Genomic DNA, 21,121 nt, shown 5'->3' with positions numbered 1-21,121 from the left:
CTGGAAAGAATGAAAAAAGTCAAAAGAACACATTCACTTACACTTACCTTGTTCCCTACTGAATATCCTGGTTTTCAACTTTCACTATTATTTAAGTATTTAGGGTTTCTTACACCGGTTCAAAGTTTAGAACTAATCTGTAAAAATCTATCAGACTGATAAATATTGAAGAAGGTTTTTAATGGTTATAATCTCAGGCTTCCATTTAATTTCTCTAGGAGTTAAGATTAGTTTTACCCCACCTTTTTAAAGATTACCACAAATATCAGATTTTTATTCCAATGTGAATAATTACTTCAGATGTAACCTAAAGGACAGCTGTGCCTTTTATGTACTACCAAAGTGGGATCACTGCATATGGTCTTCATTAATAGAAACATTACATTTGTCCAATTTGGTGAAAAGAGATAACTTAATTATCTACTCAAATACAACTACTGACTGAGTACCCACTATGCACTCAGCCCAGCCCCAGGATCAAACCCTTGTCTCCTAAGTCCCCTGCACTGGCAGGAGACTTTACCACTAGCAGGTTTTTTGTTTTGTTTTGTTTTTCACCACTAGTGCCACCTCGGAAGCCCTTGATCAAAAGTGGAAAGTGTAAAAGAATTAGAATAAGCATGAGGAAGAGGAGAAGAAAGATCCAGTACAACTAAATAAAACCCAGTGAACAGGAGGGGAGTTCTCCTGCCCTTGGACAATCCCTGAATCCAACAAGAAAAAAGTTACCTCTTCTTTTCTGGCAAAAACTCAGCTAAAGAAAAACCACAGCGTGTTAGTTCCAAGAGCCCTCACACCTCACTGTTTACCTTGATACGAAAGACAGTCTCTCTACTTCTACTGGGGAATTGCACATGACTTCACTTACGGCTCAGCTGGTAAAGAACATGCGTGTGCAATGCAGGAGACCTGGGTTCGGTCCCTGGGTTGGGAAGATCCCCTGGAGAAGGAAAAGGCTACCCACACCAGCGTTCTGGCCTGGAGAATCCCATGGACTGTATCCATGGGATCACAAAGAGTCGGACACGACTGAGCGACTTTCACACCATGTTCCAAGCACTATAACAGGCATTTTACATAAAATGTCTAATTTTATCCTCATGACAAAGCTATGATATTGGGACTATCACAATTTTATCATAGTTAAAAAGGCAGTAAGTTATCACTCATTCAAAGTTAGAAAATTAGTATTTATACACGGTGCAAATCCTCTAATGTGATCGGCCCCATTGATCAATAAGACATAGTCTTTGCTCTCCCTGAGTTTACAGTTTAATGCAGAATACAAAGAATTAAACCAGCAATCCTTGCAAGGCCTGGTAAATGCTATCATAGTGATTAGCACAGGGGCACTGAGCCTAGTCCTGGCCAGGACAGAAAAAACTTCAGGGAAGAAGCGGCAGAGTCATGTGTAGAGTCCAAGGCTACACCAGGGTTCACCTCATACCACCACAGGCCCCTTCTGAACAGCCTAGGCGAGAATGAATAAGTATTTGTGAGTCCAGGGCCCATGTTTTACTTAGCTTTGTCTCCTACAAAATGTCTTACAGATTATATATACCCAACAGATATTTTGGCATAATAAAATAAATAGAATATAATAAATTCATTAAATACCCTGTCTCTCCAAATGGATAAAAGGCCAATTTCAAAACATCTAATTGAAAAGAAGCCTTTGAATGCCACAGGCTTACTAAAGATACACTGGCATATAGTAAGCACACAATAAATATTAGTTGTTGTTATATTATTAACCCCAGTGGAGAAATAAGCAAGCACTATAAATTAGATGGCTACAGATGTATAGGTGTACCTCAAATTGGAAATTCATGTGTTCCTGAAATAAACTTTTATAAACCCAATTAAAATTTTCCCATTGCCTGCTATTACCTACTTAGAAAATATTACAACTTTATCAGAAACTGATTTTCTCTGCATCGTCAGTGGTTCAAAAATCCTTTAGCTACAGTTTATTTGCCTCCTGGCATCTGTTTGCTAATGATCTGTAAACATCAAATGCACCAGGGACTCTCCCAGACTTATTGAAACCCTGAGGTGAATCTTTGTATAAACTGAAGGACCTTTCTGCTAATTCCTTTGCTTTCTAAGTTTGCATTCTAGATTCAGAAATAGTTTTATTAAAGATTTTTGAAGTAATAATTATAATGCTATCAGCTACCACTTCCTGAATGCCTAGGTATGCCAGTTGTTGCCACAGGTAGTTTTATTTTATTATTTTATTTAATCCTAACAACAACTCTGCCAGGTAAGTAGATGTAGCCTTATTTTATAAATAAGAAAAGTGAGACTCACTAAGAACAAATTCAGAGTTAAGTAACAGAGCTGGGGTTGAGCCTAGAATCACCAGACTACTAAGAATCCAACACTGGTTTTCATTTTTGCCTTTATTTATCTATGTTCTCCTGTTGATCTGTCTTCTAGTCATTGTTGTGTCTCAACAATAAGAATACAGCTGGACAAATAACTAAAACGTGTGATCATGAAACATGCTTTAGCAGATTATGAAGGAGAGCTTTCCAATTTCTCTATTTAAATTTTTTTGCCAAGTTCAGGATATAAATAAAATGACTCCAAAGTAACTAACACTCAATTCAAATAGTAAATACACTATTTCAAAGATAAGTTCATATTAAAAATTCAGAGTAATTTTGAAGGCTAGAGGTTATCCTTGTATCATCTATGAAAAAAATCACTGGCTAAACAAAACAAATAAGAACACAGAAAAAAAATGTCTTCCTACATAAGAAAATGTGTTTCCAAGTACCTCTAAACCAAACCACAGTGAGAACTAAGGCCAAACTAGTACACACCGTATAGATAAAGCCGACACACCAGCAAGGGAAACATACTATGCCTGTCAACCAGTTTTCGTATACCAAAATTCTGCCTTTCTTTCCTGGAGAAACAAGTCATTGTTGCTAGTTGTTATCTGTATCATTAGAGAAGCAGTGCCTACATCCTTTATCGCTTTTGTATGTGTGTGCATGGTAAAATATACATAACATAAATTTGCCATTTTAACCATTAAGTGTACACTTCAGTAGCATTATACATTATTCACATTATTGTATAACCATCACCATCATCCATTTCCAAAACTTTCATCTTTGCCAACTAAAATTCCGAACCCATTAAAAAAATTGGCCATTGTTCCCTCCTCCTCCTCCAGCCCCTGGCAACCATCATTCTTCTTTCTGCCTCTATGAATTTAACTACTCTAGGTACATCACATTAGTGGAGTCATACAATATTTGTCCTTTGATGACTGGCTTATTTCACCTGGCAATGTCTTCAAGGCTCATCCATGTTGTAGCATGTGTAAGAATTTCCTTTCTTTTTAAGGCTGAATAATATCCCATTGTATGTACACACCACATTTTGTTTCTCCATTTATTTATCTATGGACACAAGTTTCTTCTATCTTCTGGCTTTTGTGAATAATGTTGCTATGAATGTGTGAATACAGATATTTGTTCGAATTCCTGCTTTTTTTGGATATTTATTTGGAAGAGGAAATGCTGGATCATATGGCAATTCTACATTAAATTTTTTTTAGAATGGTTCTTTTAATTTTTACTAGTATCCTGTTAGCAAAATCATTTGAAGGTCCCATAAACACATCCCTGTAACTTTCCCTCATTTCTTACTCATTTGGCTAACTGTGGAAACTATACTCTTGAGAGTAGTCTTATATGTTATAACTTGGTCACTTTCCCTAAAACCCTGGTGGTCTCCAACCTGGATGGTCTCCAAAATGTACAGAACTAAACTTGACCATGCTTTATTCACCACACTTTGACTCATTCTGAAGAATTATTCAGATCATCTTCATTAACTTCCTATTTTAATAAACAGCTCTGTTTGGTTCTTCTAATATGGCTGAAGACTTTCATGTTTCTAAAAAGCTAGAATCCTTAACCTGGCCATTAAGACAAACCCACCCAGGACTTCCCTGGTGGCTCAGAGGGAAAGAATCTGCCTGCCAGTGCAGGAGACAGGCTCACTCACCAGTCTGGGAAGATCCCACATGCTGCAGAGCAACCAAGCCCAGGCATCACAACTATTGAGCCTATGCTCTAGAGCCCGGGAACCACAACTATTGACCCTATGTGTGTATCACAACTACTAAAGCCCACGTACCCTAGAGTCCAGGCTCCGCAACTAGAGAAGCCATCACAATGAGAAGCCTGCACACCACAACTAGAGAAAAGCCCAAGCAGTAGGAAAGACCCAGCACAGCCAAAAATAAATAAAATTACATATATAAAAAAGACAAACCCACACAATTTCATCTCTACTTCTTAAAAACAAATTCACATATCTAGCCCGCCTGATCAATTTACTTTCCTACAAAACCTGACGTCTTCTCACGTCTAAATCAGACCATGCTATCAGACATCAGAATTTATAAATTTGGCCAATTATATATTCTTACATGAATTAATATTCAATCACCCTGGCACTTAAAAAAATTAAAAAGGAACCATGTCCACCGTCTAAAGTGCAGTGAATTTTACACATGACTGGTAAATGAACAGCAAGCTGGCACATTCACTTACACTGCTCCCCGACTCAAGAAGCTCCTTTACGTCTTTCTAGCACTCATGGTCAGCTGGCAGCAAAACTCTCAACCTCTACGTTCCCAACACATTCTCACATTCTTACTGTGGTCAAAAGCTGGCTTCCTCGTGAGCCCTCTCAAGCGGTGAATGTTTCCTTTCCACTTCTCTTCCCACTGACCTGAAGGTGGAGTAGGTGGTCTCTGCTCCTTGTTGTCACTTTAGGAAACTTTCTCCTTCATTTTCCAAAACTCCAGATTTCAGTAGAGTCACTGGAGTATATTCCTCCTCCTAACTCTGCTGTCATCTACTGCTTTTCATTCCTTAACCTTCATGAATCCTGGTGCACTGCCCCTCACTCTGCCACTACTCCCACCACAGTCTTATTGATTTTGCTACATATTCACTTAGATGATGCTTCTAAATCCCAAAATTCTTGATTCTTTGCCCTCCTCCCTGCCCAAGGAACTTGTCTTCCAGCAATCTCAGCTACTCACTTCCAGGGTCATACCTGAACTCTACAGTTCCAATAACTGAAACCCCCTCAATAATCACATCTCAAGTACCTCAGGCTCCAACCATGACCTACCTCCTTTCCTTCAGTTCATTCTTCTCTAAAGCATCCCAAATTCATTCTTCAATTCCACAATGACCTACACTCTATCAATCTCTTCACTGCCCTTCATCCACCTCAAATCTACACTATCTTCCTTACCTAGCTTAAATTCTATTTTGTAACTATTCCTTCACCAACATCCTTGACTCCTTCATGCCTCTCTTATTTTGTTTTTGTCCTCCTTCCCTGGCAAAACCACAATCCTTGTTAAATCTAGTTATCTACCTACACCCCTGTACCTGACTGTGGCTAAAGAAATCCGCACAATTGTGCTAACTTTAAATTTGAATTACTCACTGTTAAGTGAGCTTTAATGTGACTTGGTAATTATACCACATTTTTCTTAAGTCATTACTCTTTTACTCTCCTTAATGACTATGTCATACTTTCTCCAACTTTCCCAACCTCAGTTAACACTAATTATCTTAACTTGCCCCTCCAGTGAGAAAATCGGGCAATCAGAAGAGAACTCTCACAAGCCTCCTCTGCCACTTTTATCCACTTATTATCTCTGACCCCAAAGACTCTGCCTTTATCCCATTACTATGAAGAACTGCACACAGGGTCTGAAAAGACCCTTCCTCCACCTGTGAACTAGGATAATATCCCCTCTCACCAACTCAAATACTGCTCCGCCAATTCTTTGTTCTATTAATTTTATGTCTCTGCTGGATCTTCACCATCAGCATGCAAATCTATTTTTTCTGCAATATTTTTAAAAGGTCAACCCCACCTCCTCACCATGGCTACCTCTCCATTCCTCTCATCCTTAGTCAGTCAGTTCAGTAGCTCAGTCATGTCTACTCTTTGCGACACCATGGACTGCAGCATGCCAGGCCTTCCTGTCCATCACCAACTACTGGAGCCTACTCAAACTCATGCCCATCACGTTGGTGATGCCATCCAATCATTTCATCCTCTGTTGTCCCCTTCTCCTCCCGTCTTCAATCTTGCCCAGCATCAGGGTCTTTGCCATTGATTCAATTATTTGCATCAGGTGGCCAAAGTATTAGAGTTTCAGCTTCAGCATAAGTCCTTCCAATGAACATCCAGGACTGATTTTCTTTAGGATGGACTGGTTAGATCTCCTTGCAGTCCAAGGGACTCTCAAGAGTCTTCTCCAATATCGTACTTCAAAAGCATCAATTCTTCGGTGCTCAGCTTTCTTTACAGTCTAACTTTCACATCCATACATGAAGACTAGAAAAACCCTAGCTTTGACTAAACAGAACTTTGTTGGTAAAGTAATGTCTCTGCTTTTTAATAAGCTGTCTAGGTTGGTCATAACTTTTCTTCCAAGGAGCAAGCGACTTTTAATTTCACGGCTGCAGTCACCATCTGCAGTGATTTTGGAGCCCCCAAAATAAAGTCTCTCACTGTTTCCATTGTTTCCCCATCTATTTGCCATGATCTTAGTTTTCTGAATGTTGAGTTTTAAGCCAACTTTTTCACTCTCCTCTTTCACTTTCATCAAGAGGCTCTTTAGTTCTTCTTCACTTTCTGCCATAAGGGTGGTGTCAATCTGCATATCTGAGGTTATTGATTTCTCCCAGCTATCTTGATTCCAGCTTGTGCTTCATCCAGCCCAGCATTTTGCATGATGTACTCTGCATATAAGTTAAATAAGCAGGGTGACAATATACAGCCTCTCATCCTATTTAAAGCTATATTCCTCAAAAGAGTATCTATACTCACTGTCACCAATTCCTAACCTCTTACTCTCCTGAACCATGCCAACCAAGCTTTCACCCCATCACTTCTCTAAAACAACTCATGTACCAATGACTCTCTTACTCTTGACATTAATTAATCCTCAGTCCTCATCTTACCTGACTTTCAACAACATTTGACACCATGACTGCTTCCTCCTCCTTGAAGCACTTTATGTGGCTTCCAGAGCATCTCACTTCTCTGTCCCACTGCTGCTCCTTGGGCTTCTCACCGACCTCTTCTGAAAGAAGAGCCCCAGAGTGTAGTCCTTGGACTTCACTTGTTCTTGGTGGTGTGTTTTGCTAGTCTCTTTCAGTTTTATCGACTTCCCTGGTGGCTCAGAGGGTAAAGCGTCTACCTACAATGTGGGAGACCTGGGATCAATCCCTGGGTCAGGAAGATCTCCTGGAGAAGGAAATGGCAACCCACTCCAGCATTCTTGCCTGGAAAATCCCATGGATGGAGGAACCTGGTAGGCTACAGTCCATGGGGTCGCAAAGAGTCGGACACGACTGAGCAACTTCACTTTCACTTTTTCAGTTTTATCACTTCAAATATGCACTGTCAACTGCATATTTCTCCAGCTCTGACCTCTCCCAACTCCAGACTCATTTATCAGTCTACTCAAGATCTCCAGTTGGATATCTAACAGACATCTCAAATTTAACATGTCCATCACTGAACTCCTGCTGTTTTCCTCACACTCAGATCCAATCTGTCAGCCAATTCCTAGGAGTTAATTCATCAAGGTTCCCATAGCTTCTGGGTTCTACAACCATTCCGAGGTATGGCTCAGTGGAGATATGTGAGGAACGATGGCTTGAGAAACAGGGCTTACAGGATAGGTGGGTCGTTTGGGGTGGCGGGGGGGATGGAGGTGGACGAACAGTTAGGTGGGCAGCAGAAGCTAGTACACAAGAGAAAGGAGAGGGAAGAAAAAAAATCCCAATCCTACTAAAGTTAACTGTTGTCAAAGTTTCAGTAACTCTTTTCCAAGCCTGAATAAACTTGGATTCTCAGAGAACTTCCTTGTGCTCAGGGTTCACTGAAACAAAGGTACAGCAGCAAAGCTGCCATCTTATTGCTTCCCTAAGACTTGCTCACACAATCCCTCATAGACGAATTTGAATAAACAAGCAACTCATCCCTGAGAATAGGAGTGACGCTTTGTCAGGGTTGGTTCTTCCCAGCTGCAATCTGGGGGTTACTGAAATGCAAGTTTCTATGCGCAAGACAAAGAGGGGCCAAACAATAACAAAACGTCAGAATAAATTCAGAGAAAAGTTTATTACAGGGCCCTGCAAGGAGACGGTTATTAGCTCATGCCTGAAAAACCCCAAATTCCCAAAAGCTTTCAGCAAAGCCCTTTAATAGGAGAAGTGAGGGAGGGCGTAGTTATCGTTGCAAACTTCTTGGTGTCAGATCCTTTTTTCTTGAGGTCAGGTCATGGTCAGGTAATGATGTTCCTGTAACCTCCACCAAAACAAATGTTAATTCTCTGTTCTGACAAGAAAGGGCAAAGTCCCAAGACACAATGTTCACCCTCCCAGGTCCTGGCTAAGAGGATGTAGATCTCAGTTGGCAGCCACCTTCAGGGCCAGGTCCCCAGACACTGGCCAGCTGTCATTGCTGAGGGAGCCAGGCACCTAACCCAACTGACTGTTAGGCTGCCCAGAGGGCGAGGGGTCTCACAGACTGTGACCCAGGCAGGCTGCCACTGCTACTAGGTCACAGAGACAGGAGTTGGGAAAGCGGTTCACCACTGCCTCAAGGCCTGGGCCCACCCAGTGGGTGGCCTTGGCGAGGGTTCTGGAGCCCTGCAGGACAGAGCCCCCTAAACTGTTTCCTGGGCTCCCCAGCTCTCCTGCTGGCCTGAGGCTGGGTGAGCTGGAGGACCCCTGGGAGACCAGGGATCTGCCTCTCACCTCACTGTCCACCTGACCACCACCACTCTGCTGACTGTTGGCCGAATAGCCCACTAACCGTCACTCATTGACAGTTGCTTGCTTGTGGGAGGGGCTCACTGTGGTGCTGACCAATGGCTGAGCAGGACCACTAAAGGGTCCTGCAGTAACTGTTGCTTGGTAAGAGAGTGTGGGGGTCGCAGTATACAGCCAGAGCTATGTCTTAAGAGCTGCACTCAGCCACACTCTGTTACAGTTCTCAAGACAGTTACTGGTTCTCAAGATTGGACCTTCTTGGATAGGGCCAATGATGGGAAACTGAAGGCAAGGACAGGTTAGGAGTCCAGCCTGAATAAGTAAGGAACACTCTGGCCCAATGAGGAAAACAGGACAAATGTGAAAGATCAGTCATTCACCTGGAAAGAAATGGGAGCCAACAATACAGCAGGGCTGACTGGGAAAGGTCAGGATTTCAGGTACAGCCTGAGAGTACATACAGTTTTGGTAAAAATACTGCTACATAAGCAGAAGATTCACCAGAGGAACAGAATAGTTGGTTACCTCAGAAGTTGTTTACTGTTTTTATATGCTTTCTACCTCTGGGTGGCATGGAGGAAAAGTGTTAGGCACCTACTAGATGCCAGTCAATGTTCAAAGTGTTTCACATCCGTTATTGTACTTAATCCTGAAAAGTTTATGAAGCAAACTTAATTCCTGTAAGTTCCAGGGGACCCCAGAAAGGAAAGTATAGCTGAACTTTGTTGTGTATGTTGAGCTACCGTGGCAGCAGTACATGGTTTGTCTTCCAAAGGGTGCGGTACTGGAAGAAGGAATGCTACCTGGACTGTGTGGTCAAAGAAGAGGGCTGTGGTAGTGCAGTGGGGTGCAGGTGTTACTGAATCACAAGTCCATGTACCCGACGCATAGTGAGGCCAATCAATGCTAACCATTTGAGTCTGGAACAGAGAAAAAGGTTTATTACAGGTTCATGCAAGGAGATGGGTGGTTCATGCTCTAAGAACCCCAAAGTTACTGAAAGCATTCAGCAAGCCCCTTTAAAGGCAAAAGGTGAGGGAGCGGCATGGTTAGTTGCTACAAACTTCTTGGTGTCAGATCCTTTATTCTTGAAGTCAGGTCATGGTCAGGTAATGCTGCTCCTGTAAATCTCTACCAAAGAAATGGCATTCTCTGTTTTGACCAGAAAGGGCAAAGTCCCAAGGCACAACTTTCACCCTCCAAGGCCCCAGTCCTGGCTAAGAGGAGGCAGATCTCCATTGGCAGTTCCTTCACAGCTAGTTTCCCATACCCTGCTCAGCTGTCACCCCTGAGGGAACCAGGCACCAAACCCAACTAGCCTTCAGTCTCCTCAAGTCACCCAAAAGGCAGGGGCCAGGTCCCACAAACTGCAACCCAGGTAGATGGCCACTGCCATTAGGTCACAGAAACAGGGATGGGGGAAGGGATTCACCACTGCCTCAAAGCCTGGCCCAAAGCTAGTGGAGGGCCTTAGTGAGGACTCTGGAGCCTTGTAGGGCATAGTCCCCAGTCTGTCCCCTGGGCCCTTCAGCTCACCTGCTGGCCCAAGGCTAGGTGACCTGGAGGGCCTTCAAGAGAAGGCCTGAATATGCCTCTTACCTCACTCTCCACCTGATGACCACCACACCACTGACCCTTGGCTGAATCGCTTCCCTACTGGGGCCTCATTGACAGTTACTTGTGGGCAGGGCCCACTGTGGTGCTGACCAATAGCTGAGCAGAACAACTAACCATCACTCACTGAGAGTTGGTTGCTTGTGGGTGGGGCCCACTGAGGCACCAACCAACAACTGAGCCTAGGAACATGGTGTGGAGTAATGAGACCCAGCAATGGCTGCCTGCTAAGGCCTGTGCTCATCCTGCTCTGTTATACAGGGTTGGTGTGTACTGGCTAGGATGTGTAGAGAGAAGGTATGGTCAGTGTCTTGGGAAAGAATTCTCCAATCTGTGATTGTTGAATCCTATAAATTTGTCACAGAGTGTGACTGAACACAGACCATAGTACACAGCCTTTGCTGTGCACCATTACCCCAGCCCTACCCAATTAACAGGCATCGGTTACCACGGGACCATTAGTGGTCCTGCTCACCCACTGGTTAGCACCACAGTGAGTCCCTCCCACAAGCAACCACTGTCAATGAGTGACAGTTAGTGGGCTATTCAGCCAACAGTCAGCAGAGTGGTGGTGGTCGGGTGGAAAGTGAGGTAAGAGGCAGATCCCTGGTCTCCCAGAGGACCTCCAGCTCACCCAGCTCAGGCCAGCAGGACACAGCCCCCTGCACGGCTCCAGAGCCCTTGCCAAGGCCACCCACTGGCCAGGCCCAGGCCTTGAGGCAGTGGTGAACCTCTTCCCCAACTCCTGTCTCTAAGGGTCAGCTGGGTTAGGTGCCTGGCTCTCTCAGCGATGACAACTGGCCAGTGTCTGGAGACCTGGCCCTGAGAGTGCTGCCAACTGAGATCTGCCTCTTCTTAGCCAGGAGCAGGACCTTGGAGGATGAACATTGTGTCTTAGGACTTTGCCCTTTGTCAGAGCAGAGAATAACATTTGTTTGGGGGAGAGGTTTACGGGAACATCATTACCTGACCATGACCTGACCTCAAGAAAAAAGAATCTGACACCAAGAAAGTTTGCAACAACTAACCATGCCCTCCCTCACCTTTCCTATAAAAGGGCTTTGCTGAAAGCTTTCGGGGAGTTTGCAGTTTTTCAGGCTTGAGCCACCCACCTCCTTGCTGGGCCCTGTAAAAAACCTTTCTGTGTCCCAAACTCTAACATTTTGTTATTGTTTGGTCTCTCCACACATCAAGCACAGGGACTTGCATTTCCATAACAAAACTACCCTGACAACATTTCCCTTCCCAAGCGAAAAAAAGGGGTCCAGTGAACTAGTTGGTCATTCATGGCAAGATTATTTTTACACATCACAATTAGTGATGTGTTAGGCACTAAGACAGAGAAGACAATGGCACCCCACTCCAGTACTCTTGCCTGGAAGATCCCATAGACGGAGGAGCCTGGTGGGCTGTAGTCCATCCAGTCGCTAAGAGTCAGACATGACTGAGTGACTTCACTTTCACTTTCCACTTTCATGCATTGGAGAAGGAAATGGCAACCCACTCCAGTGTTCTTGCCTGGAGAATCCCAGGGACGGGGGAGCCTGGTGGGCTGCCGTCTATGGGGTCGCACAGAGTCGGACACGACTGCAGTGACTTAGCAGCAGCAGCAGGTACTAAGAAGGCATCAAGAGACAAGATCCTATGGTTTCTCCTTGATAGAACACAAGGAATAGTCTCCTAAAATGACCCAGGTACAACAGAAATTAAGAAGCTTTGAAAAGGAAGGGTGAGTAGGTGACCTGTAAGACAAGTAGCAGTCTCTGCTAAAGAACTGTTGGCTCTCTTTCACATCAACATAGTCTAGAGTTACCAAGGTAACCAACATTTCAACTTTAGTTCTTTTATCCTTCTTGCCTAAAGCCTTGACCAGACCTTGTAAACAATCAACTGGGCCTCCCTTTCCTCTCACAGCTTCCAAAATTGAAGGCATTTCCCAAAAAGATGGGACACTATACACCACAGCTCACCACCCTGAAAGATGCCAGAAAAGGGTTACAAAGAGATGCTTCTGTTTTCCCTCTGCTCCCATCAGATTTGCAAAGGTTCAAAGTATGGGAAACATCTGGAGTCAAAAATCTGGGTAAATAAGCGCTCTCATATTTAATTAAGAGTGTGGTTGGACAGAAAGTAATTTAGTGCAATTTTCACCAGCACAAATACTCAATTTTAAATGTCTAGGAAGGAATGATGCTAAAGCTGAAACTCCAGTACTTTGGCCCCCTCATGCGAAGAGTTGACTCATTGGAAAAGACTCTGATGCTGGGAGGGATTGGGGGCCGGAGGAGAAGGGGATGACAGAGGATGAGATGGCTGGATGGCATCACTGACTCGATGGACGTGAGTCTGGGTGAACTCCGGGAGTTGGTGATGGACAGGGAGGCCTGGCGTGCTGTGATTCATGGGGTCGCAAAGAGTCGGACACGACTGAGCGACTGATCTGATCTGATGCCTTTTAAATCACCAATTTTACTTCTAAGAAAGCATCCATGGATTTCATGGAGATCACTGTCTTCTGCAAAAAAATTCATTAGAGTGTTGTTCAAAACACTAGTGTTGAACTTTCCTGACAGTTCAGTCAGTGGTTAAGATTCCACACTTCCAATGAAGGGGACACGGGTTTAAACCCTGATTGGGGAACTAAGATTCCGCATGCTGCATGGGGTGGCCAAGAAGAAAAAAAAAAAAATGCAACACTGAAAACATGAAGCCACCTAAATAATTAATGGGGCAATAGTTAAATAAACTCGGAGAAGGCAATGGCCCCACTCCAGTACTCTTGCCTGGAAAATCCCATGGATGTAGGAGCCTGATAGGCTGCAGTCCATGGGGTCACTAATTGTCGGACACGACTGAGCAATTTCACTTTCACTTTTCACTTTCACACATTGGAGAAGGAAATAGCAACCCACTCCAGTGTTCTTGCCTGGAGAATCCCAGGGACGGGGGAGCCTGGTGGGCTGCCGTCTATGGGGTCGCACAGAGTCGGACACGACTGAAGCAACTTGCAGCAGCAGCAGTTAAATAAACTATGGTAAATCTATGTAATAGAATGTTATAGAGTCATTCAGAGTGATTTAGGAGAATGTGGAACAACCAGAACCGTCATTTACTGTTAGGAACAATAAATTGGTACAACCACTTTAGAAATTATTTGACAATATTTAAGTAGGCTAAACAAACATACACCCACCTTATGACTCAGCAATTCCACTCCTAGGCATATAGCCAAGAGAAATAAGTGTACAGGTGTATCAAAAGACATACACAAGAATATTCATGGTAGGCTTATTGCTAGTAGTAAAATAAGTATCAGTCAACAGAAGGATATATAAATTGTGGTATATTCCTACAGTGCAATACTATATAGCGATTAGGAAGAACGAATTACATGTAACACCATGGATAAATTTTGATCAAAAGAAACTAGATGACCCCATTTATATGGAGTTCAAAAACCAACACTAATATACAGTTGTAACGATCAAAACAGTAGTTGCCTCTGCGGGCAGGAGGAGAAGGGAGGATACTGACTAGAAGGACACACAAATGGATCTTCTAGCTGTACTGAGGTGTAACTGACAAATAAAACCTGTGTATATTTAAAGTATAACTTGAGGCTTTGACATATTAATATGTAAACATTGTGAAATAATCAATCAAGCTAAATAATCTATCCATTACCTAATATAATATATAGTTACCTTTCTTGTGTGTGGTAAGAACACTTAAGATCTACACTCTTAGCAAATTTCAACTAGGTACACAATTCAGTATTGTTAACTACAGTCATACTGCGGTACCATAACTGAACTTGATCTTGGTGGGCTAAGTATATACATACATTAAGCTATTTGTTCTTGCTGTTTAGTTGCCAAGTCATATCCGATTCTTGAGCAACACCATGGACTGTAACCCACCAGGCTCCTCTACAATTAACTTTGTGGATTTACATTTTTGTAAACTGCAATACCTTTTTAAAAATAATGAATTGGGGGGCCCGCCCCGTCCCGCCCCGCCCCCGCCGGGCCGGGGTGCTCTAGGTGCCTCACGGAGACCCGTGCGAACATGGCGCTGCGCGCCGTGCGGAGCGTGCGGGCCGCGGTAGGCGGCCTGCGCGCCATCTCGGCACCCAGCGCGCCCTGCTCGCCGCGGCCCTGGGGACTGCGAGCGGGTGCAGTCCGGGAGCTGCGCACCGGCCCTGCTCTGCTATCGGTGCGGAAATTCACAGAAAAACACGAATGGGTAACAACAGAAAATGGTGTCGGAACAGTGGGAATCAGCAATTTTGCACAGGAAGCTTTGGGAGATGTTGTTTACTGTAGTCTGCCTGAAGTTGGGACAAAGTTGAACAAACAAGAGGAGTTTGGTGCTTTGGAAAGTGTGAAAGCTTCTAGTGAACTCTATTCTCCTCTATCAGGAGAAGTAACTGAAATTAATAAAGCTCTAGCAGAAAATCCAGGACTTGTCAACAAGTCTTGTTACGAAGATGGTTGGCTGATCAAGATGACATTCAGTAACCCTTCAGAACTAGATGAACTAATGAGTGAAGAAGCATATGAGAAATACATAAAATCTATTGAGGAGTGAAACTGGAACCCCTAAATAAACTACTTTGAAACAACTTAATCTAGCATAGTTGTCTTAAATTAGTGGTAGATAGATATTTAGAAAGCAACTTTTAGCAAAAGAAACTACTTGTAACAATGTTTCCTGAAGAAAATACCCCTTAACTTTCTAATGACCAGATAAACACTGCATCTTTTTCCACAGCATCCTGTGATTTTCAGGCTAGGCTCCAGTTATAATATTCAGAATTCCTGAAATTATCTCTGGTAAAACTAATTACAAAAATTATGTAATTCAAGGATAACTTGGTTATCTTAAACCTTATATGACTTGTAACTTGCTTACAGCTATCCTTGGATTTAGGTCAAAATTATCTTTCCACTAGAAATAACTGCCATTGGAGAAAAGTTTGTTAGTTGTATAGTGTCCAGTGAAGAATATTACTATCTTAATTTTGCAATACACTGTGTTTGCTGGTGCTATTTTTATACAGTGAAGCAACAGCCTTGCAGGAGAATAAACAATTTAATAATAAAACAGTCAACTTCTTAAAAAAAATAATAATAATGAATTGATTAGAACTATGTATGAAGGATATGGAAAGGTGTCCTTTTTAATAATTTTTAGTTGAACCTCTGAAATACTCTTATATTGAGTGCCATAGAGATTTAAAAATATTAACTTTTTAATAGCTTGTCTTTGGTATATTGCATGTATCACATAATTTACCCATTTAAAGCATATAATTCAAAAAAAATAAAATAAAGTATAATTCAATAATTATTAGTAAATTTACCAAGTTGTAAATCATCACCATTAAGTCAGTTTTAGAACATTTTCATTAAACTAAAGAAGTCCCTCATGCCCCTTTACTGTTAATCTATTTTCCTACTCCTGTTCCAAACAAGCAGTAATCTATCTGCCCCTATCTTCCCAGATTTGCTTTTTCTGGACATTCATCTAAACGGTATCATACATTGTGGGGTCTCTGCATCTTGCTTCTGTCTTTCCCTGAGCACAATGTTTTTCAAGTTTGTTCATGTCATGGCACATATAAGTAGTTTGTTCCTTTTTACAGTTTACTAGTTTCCTATGACATGAATATACCACATGTTATCTGACTTATCAGGTGATGACACAAATACTAACTTTTTGCAACATTCCTATCCACAAATACAGCTAAAGCATCACCCATCATCCTCATCCCATTTTCCTCCCCTTTTCAGAGGTCACCATTGTCTTGAGGTTGGTGTGCAGCCCTTCCCTTCGTGCTTTTATACAGTTAATACATACAAATATACCCATAACAAAATATACATTTGTTTTGTATTTTTATCATTGCCATATCTGGTTTACAATATGTAATATTTTTCAACTTGCTTTTTTTACTCACAATTATATTTTTAAGGTTTGTTCGTTTTGTCTCAAGTAGATTGGATTCATTCATTTTAAATGCTATAATATTCTCCAACTACAAATATGTCATAATTTATCTATTCCCCCTACTGATGACCATTTAGGTTTTATTTCCATCATCTTAGTTTCAGTGACATTGAATGTCTTACCTAACCACAATACTTCTTTTCTAGTGGGGTTTGGTGTTTATATGTCGAATCATTTTCAGTTTTATATTTTTAGTGAAAAAAATTGTCAGTATTAGGTATTCATTTAAGGACTTTGAGTTCATTTGATTCCAGCTGAAGTTGGAATCATTGGTAGACTCACAAATATATCATTCAGTGAATGTTTAGTTTTTCTTTAAATATTTTTTAGGTAGCATCACTTGGACAGAGGAAACTAGTGTGTATTTATATATATTTCAATATATTTCTACCATTAAAAAATCTATAAACATTTTTGATTGTGTCTCCTTGTGCACATGTGATAATTTCTCTACATTATCTACGTAAAAGTGACACTGCTGGTTCCCAGTGTATGAATACCCTCCACTTACTTTTACCAGCACTTAAGAGCTTTTGTTTCCCGACACGCTCACCAACACTTGCTATTATTCACCTTAAAATTTTTTCTGCCAGTCTCACATATGAAATGGCATCTCATGGTTTTGATTTGAATTTCCTTGATTTTTAGTCCTGTAATCTTTTCACATGGTGGTTATTTTAACTTGTTCTTTTGTGACTTGCTATTTAATATTTTGGTCTATTTTTCTACTTATTTCTTTCAGTTTCCTTATTATTCTAGATCTCAAGCCTTGCCAAATTTTTCCTTCAATCTGATCATTTTGTTTTGTTTATAGTTTGTTTGGTTTTTTTTGCCATACCAAAATTTTAAAGGTTAGTAAGGTCAAATCAAGTCTTTTACCTCATGATTTGTGCTTCTCCATATCTTATTTCAAGAAATCTTTTTCCTATCTATACCTTTAAAAATATTTCACATTTTATTTGAAAAGCTATGAATTTTTGTTTTTAAGGCAGTTCTTTAATCCAGCTGTAATTTATTTTTATGAATGGTGTGAGCAGGCAGGAAACTTGTTTCAAATGGACAGCCAATTGTCTCTGCCTGGTGACACCCATTCTGCTCTTTAACTCCTAAGGGCAGCTGGCAAAGCCTTCCTCATCCAAAAAAATGCCTCGAGAAAGAGTTGGATATGTAATTTTTCTTAGACCCAAAGAAAAAGACCTGATTCACATTTATCCAACAAAAACAATGAATCCAAACAGATAACAGACCACCAAGTACAAACACTAAGCAAGAGCAAAGTGGTCAGATATTTCTACCAGATTTCTTTTATGAATCGTGAAATATTAAGCTTTAGGAGCATTTCATGGGGACACAAATCCAAACTTTTACCTAGCCCTAAACTTCACAATCTCACAGCTTCCTTCTTTCCAAAGCTTAGTTTTAGAAAAAAGGCACAAGGAAACTGCCTATCTCAATAATTGCAATGTTAAGAGAAAACAAATGCCTCATTTGATACTGCTGCAATCATCTCTAAGCGTCATTCATAGTGACATTAGTACATAAACAAAAATTATTTCACCAATATAAATCCTCATGCAACTACTCTGGAGATTTTTACATAATGTTAACATTTACCACAATAATTTACATAATGTAGCTAGTATCAAGCAGCTAAATTTGAATTCTTTGTTCTCATGAAAAAGGGAAAGAACACCATTTTAGTTAATGATATGTTTCCGAATATGACACTACAAGGCATTCTTCAGGAGGTATATAACATGGACATTGATAATTTACTGAATAAATTCACTATGATCAATTCTTTTATAAAAATTCACAGGAACTGTTAATGAAAGCATATGTTAATTTAATATTTTTCACCCCTTCCTTCTCCTGCCATTTATTAAAGCCTAACTTATTGAGAATATAATTTTTAACAGTATTTCTTTGCAAATGCTATACTAAAACTGCTGTATAATTACCTTTTAGGTTGCAAATTCTCATTCTACATACTTTATAGTATATTTTAAATCCACTTAAAAATGTAAGCTCAATGGTCAAGAAAACAAAAAATACTCTTTGGTTTAAAAAAATCATTAATCATAATAAACTCAATTAGACACAGTATGAGGTTTTCCTCAAAGCCATACAATAATAATACAAGTATTGTATTGTTCAAATATTCTCATTGTTATACAGGTTGTCACATTTCATGTTTAATAGGAACTGACTCAAAGAGACCTTGAAACAAAAGTATCCTAACCAAGCAGCAGTTCCCAAAGTGTCATGCTAAAAAAACATTACTCTCCAATTCACACAATTCAAACAATCAAATCAGAGAACAACCACTTCTTTATTAATAGAACAATACACACTAGTTTCCTCTGTCCAAGTGATGCTACCTAAAAAATATTTAAAGAAAAACTAAACATTCACTGAATGATATATTTGTGAGTCTACCAATGATTCCAACTTCAGCTGGAAACAAATGAACTCAAAGTCCTTAAATGAATACCTAATACTGACAATTTTTTTCACTAAAAATATAAAACTGAAAATGATTCGACATATAAACACCAAACCCCACTAGAAAAGAAGTATTGTGGTTAGGTAAGACATTCAATGTCACTGAAACTAAGATGATGGAAATAAAACAGTACCTTCTTAACAAAGATATCACAAATAGCTTTATCCTTCAAAATTATTTATTCAAGATATAATTTGCTCCCCTACAGGGTCAGATGACAATGCAACTAACTTAATACAATCTAGGCACTGTCTATATATGCACCTTCTGTTTTTAAATCAGTAGGAACCACTGACCAGCATAAGCACTATTTCTAATTAGATACTCAGCAATTGTATAAAGTATGACACCCCCCTCAAATACACATTTGACCATAAAACTAGTTTAATAAATTCACATGACTACAGACAACTGCACCATATTGAACAGGATCTTAAAAAGGATCAGAAAGTCAGTTATTTCAAATAGCGATTTTACTGCAGATCAGGGATAACCTCCAACCACAACCCCAAAAGGGGGAAAATGTTTTATTAAAAGCATGTTTTCTAAGAGAATTCCTAAAGATACACAATATTATGTTCTATCTAATTTTCCAAACTGACTTATTCTCCTTTATTATATAATATCTAGTACATGGATAGGCTAAAACATATCTATCATTTAGTCTTTCAGGACAACCTAGTAGTCTGTATTCCCCCCGCCCCCCAAAAAATTGGTGTAATAATTAGAAGGAATAGGAAAACTTACTGCAACTATTCAGAGGATAAGGAAAATGGAAACAATTATTGAGGGCCTATTTGGCAATGGACCCCAAACTAACTAAACATTTCCTTTTTTAATTTTCACAACAATCCTATGAGATAAGCAATATTATTCTTAATTTACAGATGGAAAAAACATATCTTAGACGTTAACTGATTTCCCCAAGGTTATGAAGCTATTAAGTGACAGAGCCAAGACTTAATTTCAAATCTATAGGATTTCAAAGTCCAAACTTTCATCTGCACCAAGCTCTCCCCATTAAAAAAAGGTGAAATAGGCTTTATAGGTTAAACTGAGAAGTTAAATGCTGTGGATGAAGCTGTTTCTCAGCAGATTTATAATTTCAAATAAGTTTATAAGTTTATTCAATATGACTCCTTGTTAACTGGGAATGTTAATTTGGGAATCAAAAATCTGTGACAAATATCAAAACAATTTGGAGGAATATAAATAATTACCTGTCTCTCTAACACTAGGTTTGGGGGCAACAGAGTGATTCATTTCAATAGTCCCTTGAATAGAAGCAAATATCATCTTACTTTGAATTCACAAAGGACTGGACAGTTTTCAAAGAGTTTTCACAAACTTTAGAATTCATAAAGTCCTCAAAACAATCCAGTAAAATGTTACAGGAATATAGTGGATATATAAAAGAGGAAAATACAAAGAGGTATTCTAAATGCAGACAGTAGTGCTCATCAGTCCCACTAACTCCACACCTTCTCACAGCAAGAGAATACTGCCCCGTTCTAAAAATGCCCAAACTCTCTACATAAACAACTCCAGGTGCTACTATCATCATTTGAAAAATGACAAAGTTGAGGTTCAGAGCTTAGGCTATTAATGAGGGCACAAATTAAGTGTCAGGGATAAGACTGAGAACCAATCTTTGGCCTACAAGATCAGAGATTATTACTGTCCCTAGAAGTGCTTTTAAAGATAACTCATCTTTATACCAAATTATAATAGGAGATGTAAAGTTACACAGATTTCACTGTTCAGTCGCTCAGTCATGTCCGACTCTTTGCGACCTCATGAATTGCAGCACGCCAGGCCTCTGTGTCCATCACCAACTCACGTCCATCGAGTCAGTGATGCCATCCAGCCATCTCATCCTCTGTCGTCCCCTTCTCCTCCTGCCCCCAATCCCTCCCAGAATCAGAATAGTATTCACTGTAGGAAAATATAAATAGTAAACAGCACACTGGTCCACAGGTTGGGAGGCTTGAGGAAGAACATATCCTTTTATGTGAAGACATACACTTAAAGATGCTAATCATCCGTATGTAAGTTGTAACAGTAACATAGAATGGGAAAGACTAAAGATCTCAAGAAAATTGGGAGATATCAAGGGAACATTTCATGGATGGGCTAAGAAATG

At 40.5% G+C, this 21,121-nt stretch overlaps 1 protein-coding gene and 1 pseudogene across 25 annotated transcripts in view; one reads left to right on the top strand and one right to left on the bottom strand.

The window, feature by feature from the left end:
- DENND1A (DENN domain containing 1A) overlaps nt 1-21,121 on the bottom strand; it is a 533,371-nt gene that overhangs the window by 394,751 nt on the left and 117,499 nt on the right. The gene's annotated exons all lie outside the window — the stretch shown is intronic.
- On the top strand, nt 14,512-15,084 carry LOC147362562 (glycine cleavage system H protein, mitochondrial pseudogene; annotated as a pseudogene). Its single transcript, XR_015136361.1, has one exon. The product of XR_015136361.1 is annotated as a glycine cleavage system H protein, mitochondrial pseudogene (transcript).

This window comes from Bos grunniens, chromosome 11 (assembly GCF_055505025.1).
Source record: "Bos grunniens cultivar Pamir isolate PY7600 chromosome 11, Bosgru_T2T1.0, whole genome shotgun sequence".
Classification (NCBI taxonomy): Eukaryota; Metazoa; Chordata; class Mammalia; order Artiodactyla; family Bovidae; genus Bos; species Bos grunniens.
Note: the sequence above shows the minus strand (reverse complement) of the source record. Positions and strands in the feature narration are given on the sequence as shown.